The sequence below is a fragment of the Fukomys damarensis genome, unplaced genomic scaffold, assembly GCF_012274545.1.
Source record: "Fukomys damarensis isolate Sample0158 unplaced genomic scaffold, DMR_v1.0_HiC HiC_scaffold_33, whole genome shotgun sequence".
Classification (NCBI taxonomy): Eukaryota; Metazoa; Chordata; class Mammalia; order Rodentia; family Bathyergidae; genus Fukomys; species Fukomys damarensis.
This window is the reverse complement of record NW_022900945.1, coordinates 50,754,395-50,756,765: the sequence shown is the minus strand read 5'-3', so window position 1 is coordinate 50,756,765 and position 2,371 is coordinate 50,754,395.

The window sequence follows — 2,371 nt, the reverse complement described above, 5'->3', positions numbered from 1 at the left end:
CTCCCTTCTCTAAAATCGGCCTGGGAAGTGGGAGGGGATAGGCTGAGAAATGATTCCGTCAGTTACTGGAGAAGAGAGAACAGTTCAGCTCTATTAATTCGTCATCTATTTTGGTTGGTGATCTGCCAAGAGAAAAAGAGAAGCCAATTCTTGATCAGAATTATAAGCAGGAAGGTGTGCTTTTATTCATCCTACATGCCACGAGGGATGACACAATGCAGTCCTCACGAATCAGCTATAGCTTAAAAGTTAGACGTATGTTGCTGTTAGTATCAACATTTTTACAAGAATTGAGGGGGTCTCTTTTTCTATAGTTAATACTTACTAAATGTATATTATATGGCTGGCACCTTTACATATATCCTTTCATCTGATTATCATGTAAGCCCATGTAAAGAAGCTCTTTTATTTCATATATATATTTATATTTGTTGTTGTTTATTTGTTTTTCCTGATGTTGAGGATTGAACCCAGGGCCTTGAGCATGCTAGACAAGTGCTGTACCTATCATTGAGTTATATCCCCAGTCCTGGAGTTAAATATATCAATGCACTTATCCAAGGTCATTGTGCCAAGAAATGGCACCATCAGGATTTACACCCAGATCAACTTGCACCACAAAGGTTGTACTGTTTCTCTTACGTGGTTCCATCCTCTGGAGAGTGCAGAGATGAGACAGGAACTAGAACTCACGGCCCTGGTAACGTTATTTGCTTTCTCTCCATAAAGGAACAAGGAGAGGAAGAATGAATCTACAACGGTGCTACAAACTAGGGGTCAATGAAAGTAGACCCTGACATCATTTTAAGCTCAATATCTTTTATTGTGTCAGCCCTGCAATGAAAGGGAGGAAAAAAGATGCCTGCTCTGAAATGGGGGTGGGAGATCTCGTACTTCACTTGTCCATTAAAATGTAATTAGTCAGAGGGGGACTTGGACAAAAGAAGCAGAGACAGACGTGGCGAATATGAAAAACCACAAAAAGGAGCAAGACCCAGAGGATGAGAAAGAAAAGGGACACGCAGCTCACTGCCAAACTGGGATTATTTCTATTTAGAGAAATACCAAAGTCTTCTCTAGCCCTTCCCCGCTCTTCTTGGTAATGTGAAATTCTGGGGGTCCTCCCTACTAACTCAGTCCCCTTTATGGCTCTCTGTATAATTAGATCCAACCTTTTAAGAAAAGGGCCCTGGCAGATATGTCTCATGGTTTGTGCATGACCCAATTCCTTTCATGTTTCCTGCTATAAATTTCTGCTTGTAAATTGCATTTTTGAGACCCTATTGTTACCATTTCTAGGGATAGGAAATTTCCTCATAACGAGACCAGTTAGCTGACCAGTTTGTTGAGTGCTAAGGTGTACTGAAAGGAGAGGCAGAGGAAGGACTGTGCAAGGATATTGAGAATATTAGTGAAAATATTAAGGTCTGGCAGAGTTTTGGTCTTCAATTTTCCTGCATCCTGTACTTCCGTAAGAGATTGTTTTAGGGGTTCTCCAAAGAAACAGAATCAATAAGACGGATGGATAGACAGGTAGATAAAAAGATGGTAGTGTATTTGTCGTGGGAATTGGCTCATATGATTATTATAGAGACCAAGAAGTCCAATTATGTGTCATCTGCAAGCTGGAGAACCAGGAAAGCTGGTAATAAATATACTTTAGACCCTATCCTCATCTTGTAGCTCCATCAGGTTGATGCGAGCAGTCGCAGAGCTCAACAGTGAGTCGGCTTCTCCACTGCACCCTCTGCAGGTGCCTTGTAAAACATTACATTTACAGCCCGGCGTGATGGGGCAGGCCTGTATTCCCATCATTCTGGGAGGCTGAAGCAGGAGGATCCCTGTGAGTTCAAGACCAGCCTGGGCTACACAGTGAGTTCCAGGTCAACTACAAAGTGAGACCCTGTCTCAAAAAAACAACAACAAAAAAATTACACTTACAATGATATGATTTAGCCTGTCATAGAAGTATTTTTGGAAACACAAAACCTTTGGTCCACAGGGAACTTTTCCTCCTCGTGGTAGTTTTCAATTTAATGACTTTTCATAACATCCTTAAACTGCTCTTTTCCCCCCACTGGTATAGTGAAATGGAGTTCACGTTTAATTTGCTTATGAATTAAGTAGCGTGGCTTAAGAATAGAATTTATTTGGCTCTAACTTTAACTCAAGAACAACTAACGTATTAAGCACAATAATGATAATGCTGAATGTAATCAATGAAAGAAAATTGTACTGCAGGAAGAGATAGTGGTGATGCATCCGTAGTATTTGTTTCACTACACTTATCTGTTGGTCCAGCAAAGACGTAAAATCAATTATTCTTGAAAACCTCTTCAAAACCTGAAAGCGTTTCCAATAAATATGATTA